The sequence below is a fragment of the Pinus tabuliformis genome, chromosome 8 (assembly GCF_031772625.1).
Source record: "Pinus tabuliformis cultivar Carrire ecotype Pingquan chromosome 8, CPIR1, whole genome shotgun sequence".
NCBI classification, from domain to species: domain Eukaryota; kingdom Viridiplantae; phylum Streptophyta; class Pinopsida; order Pinales; family Pinaceae; genus Pinus; species Pinus tabuliformis.
In genome coordinates, this window is record NC_142294.1 from 1363067166 (window position 1) to 1363074033 (window position 6868).

Sequence of the window (6868 nt, forward strand, 5' to 3'; positions counted from 1 at the left end):
AGTTTTGGATACAATGTTCATTTGAGGTGCACAATAGATTGTTGAAAAGAAATATCCAAGGGTTACAACTTTTGGTTGGGGTTAGGGTATGCTAAGGCAATGCTTGACCTCATCAATTAGGGCCTCAAAACAACTCTAGATGTTTAGGACCCAAAAAGCTAGAGAAAAACCGCCAAGAAGTTAGAGAAGTGTTGAGTTAGTGGAAGACGTGGGTGGAAATTGATATTCACCTAGATCATATGGTTTTAAGCCCTATCTATGCTCAATGGGTGCAATGAATGATTCACTTTCATGGTAGGAAACATGACTAATAGATATTCACATGATCCGAGTTAGGACAATGTGCATTGGGAGAATCTATACTCCACATTGGTAACCTTTCCTTAAGCTGACCGATATTCAATCAATGATCAATATATAGACAAGCCTCTGCTTATATCCGTGACGTACTCTCTTGATTTTTCATTGCATGAATTATGGGTTTAATACCCTATCATGTGATTCATATAAATTTTAGAATAATCTAAGATAACTTAACATTAATACAAAGCTTCAATTTGGATATAGTAGTAAATTCTCAACATAAACAAGTGGTTATCGAGGAATAAGTATTTAAAAGTAGGTAAGAAACATAGGCATTAAAACAAAGGATTTGGCGTGGAGAAATGATAATCCCGAAAAGTTTGGTTGCAAAACAAAAAAAGAGAGGCATTGAACCTTCAAATAGACTAACTTCAAGAGATTCAAATAATTGGTGCATACTAGTCTAATAAGCAAATCGAAATTCCTAATAAATATGACAATGAATTACATGAATTTTAAACACGATGATCTAGATCCTTTGAATGAGAGGAGTTAAAGATTATGATCAAAGGGACAAGGAAAAACTTAGGAAAAGGGAATTTATTGTTCTTTTTTGTATTTTATGTGTTAAATTGAAATGCAATTAACATCAAACAAACACATTGATAACAACAAACCCATGAAATGAAACCTAGAAAAGAAATCATTTAAAATATGATTACTACTTTTTTTTATTGGGGGTTATTTTTAGGTTAAAATAAAACAAAATTAACTTGAACCATAACAATGACTGAAAAACAAAAGGAAAAATATTTTTGGGTTTTGTGAGTTGTATGATGGGATAGAGAATATCAATGCTTGGGCTACGAGGTTAAAAAAAAGGCTTTGAATGGTTAATTGAAGGACAAGAAAAGATGGTGTTGCAAGTACCATGAGGATTACTCATTAAGTGCCATCTAGGGAGAAAGGAAGGGGAACTTAAGGTCAAGCTTGGGAGTGGTCTTGTTTAGGATCATAGCCAAGTGTAGAGAGGTGAAATTCAAGAAAGGAAGATGCAAGACGGCCAAGCTAAAGACTTCAAACCTCAGTGTAAAAGATACATATCTCTAATGATCAAGAGAGTTCCAGGTAGATGTTAAGACATGGATTATCCTTCCTGTGGATTCATATGCTGTTCTTAGGCTACAACTATAGATCTATCCTCAGTGTAAACTCAAGAAACACATCCTTTCAAAAACTTGATAGATAATTCTAACCATCAAAACTTTAAAAATGCATTCAATATACATCAAACAAGCTCCTAGTTATTTTTCCACACCCTGTTGCAATTTAGAAGACCCCTTCCTTATATGGAGTGGAGTTCCTAATTGCGAGTAGAAATGATTATGAAGGAAAACTCAAACCATGAGTGCTCAAACCATGGGATGAAAAACCATAAGTCAGATACAACTAAAAATTACTACCATTGGCATGTTCATAGAGGGGGTTTACAAAATCTAAATAATAAATTCACTTTAAAAGGATCACATGACAAATCATGGGTTGATGAGGCCCTTTCTCCTTAAATAATGGATTAAAATTTTGCATGTGCAACTGGAAACTGGGAAATATTCAAAATTCACTATCTTTTTCAATGCTTTTCATTGATTGGAGTTGAAGTGTCCAAGGTTCCTGTTGATATGGCGGTCTTCTCGCAATTGTTCATTGAGATCTTCACTTAAAATGGTTATTTATAAATCATGGTTATTGGGTGATGTTGTAAGGACTCTGGACACCATATATCTCCACAATGGTATGATATTGTCCACTTTGGGCCTAAGCCCTCATGAATTTGTTTTTGGGCTTTACCCCAAAAGGCCTCATACCAATGGAGATATTTGTCCATCCTTATATACTCATGATCCTCCCCACTTCTCGTTAATGTGGGACTTTGGTCGTGTACCCAACAATCCTCCCCTCGAACAAAGGACCATCGAGCCTCCCCTCAAACGATTATCCATCCGTCCACTCTCTACCAACCAGGATTCTCCGCTCCAATACGTTGGAAGCACACGCCTTACATGGAAGCACCACCTGCCTCGAGAGCTTGCTCTAACCGAGCTCATCCACGGATTCCATTGTGATATTACCGAGGCTCACCACCTTCGTTCAACATTCCGAGGATTCATCCACTTGGCTAACTTTGAATCTAGCTCTGATACCGCTTGTAAGGACTCTGGACACCATATATCTCCACAATGGTATGATATTGTCCACTTTGGGCCTAAGCCCTCATGGATTTGTTTTTGGGCTTTACCCCAAAAGGCCTCATACCAATGGAGATATTTGTCCATCCTTATATACCCATGATCCTCCCCACTTCTCGTCAATGTGGGACTTTGGTCGTGTACCCAACAGATGTAAGCCCCAACAAGTCTTCTTAGCATAACACAAACAATAATATATTTTTTTGACTCGCTTAAGTTTACCATAACACAAGCAATAATATACTTTGTTGACTTGCCTAAGTTTACCATAACACACAATCATAAACCTTTACACATGAAATCACAACCTAGGATGAAGTGTATTTTTCAAGAACCCAAATGGGGTATGCTGGGTAAGAGATTATGGTAGGAAGTCATATGGGAAAAACCTCCATGAAATAATGCTAAACTCATTAAGTGTTGAAATTGTAGCAAGAAAATCCTCCATTTTACTTGTGCCTTAGTCAAATGGAGAAATTTGATTTTCCACATCAACATGATGACTTGGATTGCAATTAGCTTGAGTGACATGGCCTTGTCACTTAGTTAGATAAAAAAATTCGATTTTGTAGGCTTAGAGTAGAGTTGTGAATGTTGTGATTGCTAAAATTTAGCAATCTAGTCCAGTTTTTTTTAGTTGAACTCAGTTAACTGAGCTCTAGTCATTAATTGAGTTAGTTGAAGGTCAGTTAAGTAGTTATGACTATTGTTAACTCATTGATCTCTCAGTTAACTAGTCAATCAGCCAAAAATAGCCCATACATGCATGGAATTCGAATTGCCTAGTTGGAGTGGAGGAAAAGGCACATTTTAATTATCAATTGTATATTAGTTGAGTGTACAAGCTTGGTAATTAAGCAGGTGATCAATTCCCTTGGAATTGCGCAAGGAAATAGGGAATTCCCCTGTTATTTAGGAGCTCAATTTCTTCTGGATTGTGCAAGGAAATAGGAGGAAGCTGGGGGCTTGAATAGGCTAAGTGTTTGCCAGAGATAGTCACTTAGCAGGAGAACATATTTACAGTGCAGGGTGTGCTTCAGAGTTGAAGCAAGACATTGTAATAGTTTCTCATTCTCATCTGATTAATGAAAAGCAACAAAGGGGTTTTCCCCAGTTGGGTTCCCCTATAAAATAATTGTGTTCCTTGTGTTTTTATGGTTCATTTCATTGCATGTGTTTCTATCTCGTGATTCTATATTCCACAAATTTTATAAGAAATTTGTATCTCTTGTATTCAGTTCGAATTCGTCAGTAGTAGAAAATTTCTTGCCATTTCTACATTAAGAGTTATGTTTCTTACTTATGTCTAGCTTTAATGAGGATTTATGGAAAACCTTTCAAGAAGAAGGATAAAATATTGATATTTCATTCCTTGGCATCATTTAATATACTCCCTAATTAATTTAGGTGTTCAATTCATTTAACACGTCCATTTTGATGTTTCATAGACAATCCAAATGTTGATACCTACACCCCTGTGACATAAAGAAAGAAATAAATAAATCTGGAAATTGCAAATCCTTTCCACTACTATGCAAATATGATGATTAACATAAGTAGTTGGGGTCCCCTAGAAATGATATGATGGCTCTTTACATGACATTCATATATCTCCTATCATGGAGGATTTTTTGATACATGCTTTTGTAGTGTGGCATTGCATGGAGCAACAAGGATAAATATTTGAATGAGATGCATGTAATCAAAAAGTTGAATTGGTTCATTACACGTATCATAAATGAAGAAATCAAAGTGTAAAAATGTTTTTTTCCACGATACTGGAGTTCAGGATAGAACCCTAAATCACTGATGCTGCCAATCCAAGTATAAAAACAAGACTATTTTGCACAACGAAATAATATACATAAGTAAATCTACTAGTGCACAAAATATACACAACTTTTTACAAATTTATACAACAACCCAAGTTCTCTATATTACTCAAACTGATAATACAACAATCTAGGGCTCTCGTACCAGGGATAATGGTCCTCATACATCCACTAGTACATTAATATAAAATAAAATATATGCTGATGTAGTGCATGATCACAACTTCTTTGTCATATCTTGTACACTACAGGTCCTTCATTTCTGTCCTACAACACTTGCCTCTATCAACATACCAACTCGTTTAGGCCATTAACTTAAGCTGCTCTCCAATCTACCCTCTAGTTGATCATAATTCCATATGCAATCAAAACATAGTGTCTTCATGCTCACTAGCTACTCCTTCATCCTTCAAGGCCACAACACTTTGAGACTTCTACCCACTGTTGCTCCTCAACTCTTTTGGGAAATTTATTACCACTTTACGTCTTCCTGCACTACTCCAATTAAGACTAACATAGGGAAAGAGGGTTGAAAATATCATCATTGAATTTCGCTTCTCCAACAATGAACATAGGCTATACAAAACTTTTCCTAGTTGGCCAAACATTGATCTCCTTCAATTTTCCACTCCTAGCAGCCACCTTTGTCCATCAAGGTGCTCCACTAGGCTCCTCTTGGTCCACTCTCACATTTCCCTCCAACAATCCACACGCATATAATATTATTTTCCTCTCCTAGGACCTCTCATCCACTGGGAAATCACATCAACTCAAAAGGGTGACCAAACTATCTTATAACTTCCTGCTGCTCCTTTTGACATACATGTAACTGTTGATGATGACTGCTCATAGGATGTTCAACAAATTGTCCTCCCTCGATACACATCCACTGACATCAAAACCAACCTTAATATATCTAATACATATCTAGAACTATTGTAGCATTATATCATTGGTTAGGGAATCCAAACAACCCTATTTAACCCTCCTTTCCAGCTACATTAGTCCTCCTAAAGGCTACGACCTCCCTTAAATATTACCTTGGTTCCATTTGTTGTTTCTCCGGGTAATTTGTCCTTTTTTTAAAGGCTTACATCCCTCCTAAATGCCTCCTCCAGACCTGGCCTAGTTTGTAACCTTCCTTAGGGTCTGGGACTCACCAAACTTCTTCTCTAATGTGGTTGCCTCTTGCTCTTAATTTAGACTTGCAAGGACACAAAATACCACATAAATCTAGCCCAGATTTGTCTTCAAGGCAATGAATTTCCTCATGTAGCTTCCCATCCTTGTAGTAGATGTCAAACTCACCAAAAACAGACCCTTAACCACTTCGTCTTGCTTCTCATAGAGCTTGGATACCTTAGATGTGTGCTGCTAAGGTTTGATGCACTTTGGATGTGACTTTTGCCTCCTCACACACCTTATATTTATATGCTAAGGTGTCGCTCCATGTGGTGTCCTCAAAACATGTCTTAGGGCACATAATAACCCAAGCCGACTTGCTCTATGTGCGACAAAACCCACCAGCTACACATAAAAAGTAATATCTACACTTCTATAGCTCACATTTGAGTGAGGTCCTCTATCGTCTCAAATCATCACATGTCAAAATCCACTAATGGTTTCACACCCACAAGCTTGGTTGAAAAGCCCACAACTTGGGTTCCAAGCCCAAAAAATTCTTTTGTCGTGCTCCAAGCTCCAAACCCTGAACCCTAGGGCTTAGAGTACCTCCCAATCTACAAACATTGACACTTCCTCTTAGTGAGGGAGGTACTCCCAATACTAGGAAGTAAATCATCATCATCACTATCACTGTTCACAACACTCCCCTAATTCCTGGTGCCGAAAATTACTGCAATCCCTGTAACATGGAATACACCTCTCTTGGAAGTGTCATTGTCACTGGAAGCCTCCTACTTCTTGTTCCTCTCCTAAAACCCTTTCCAATATCTCCATGATTTCTTCTTGGTAGTTGTAGAAGCACCCCTACTCCCCACTAACCATGCACCCTTCTTGGGCTGCAAATTTTCCCTCTGAACTTGCAAGCTCCCTTTAGGACTCAACTCCCTATGAGCCTTTGGAACCTGGACCTTCTTCTCTAGAAATTGTACCTTCTCCTCTAAAGCTTGCACCTGCTTCTCTAGAACTTGTACCTGGTTCTCCTTCTTCTTCTTCTTTTGATCTAAAGGATTTCTTGTCATCCTGTATAAATCATGCTCTCTAACTCCAATTACTACACCTACGAAGCTAAAGCCTCTTAAATTGAGTCTTGCCTTCCCACTCTTGAACAAGACCTCAAACCCCTTCTGCTCGATCGCTAAGATAAACATCACATTTTATCTGAGTCCTGGTACAAGCAATACATCCTAAAATTGCATCACCTGACCTGAATCCATCCTGAATGGCACAACCCTTGATCATCTGATCTCTTTCTGACTGTTTTCACCAACACCATGTGCAACTTCGAGTCCCACTTAGCTAGAG